This window comes from Dipodomys ordii, unplaced genomic scaffold (genome assembly GCF_000151885.1).
Source record: "Dipodomys ordii isolate 6190 unplaced genomic scaffold, Dord_2.0 Scaffold129, whole genome shotgun sequence".
Taxonomy (NCBI): domain Eukaryota; kingdom Metazoa; phylum Chordata; class Mammalia; order Rodentia; family Heteromyidae; genus Dipodomys; species Dipodomys ordii.
This window is the reverse complement of record NW_012267345.1, coordinates 1,041,642-1,041,855: the sequence shown is the minus strand read 5'-3', so window position 1 is coordinate 1,041,855 and position 214 is coordinate 1,041,642.

Sequence of the window (214 nt, the reverse complement as noted above, 5' to 3'; positions counted from 1 at the left end):
GCGCCCGGGCGCGGAGGGCGCCCTCGGGCGCACCTGCCTCCTGCGCGGCGCCCGCCTGTCTCGTCGCCATCCTCCGCCGGGTGTGTCGGTGCGGGGTCTGGAATCTGTGGCTCAGCGGGCCGGTGCTGCGCCGGCTCGGCCAGGCTGCCAGCCCAGCTTTTTGCTAGGCTGCCTCGTGGGCGTTTCTGCTTGGGCTGACTTCAGACGGAGACCC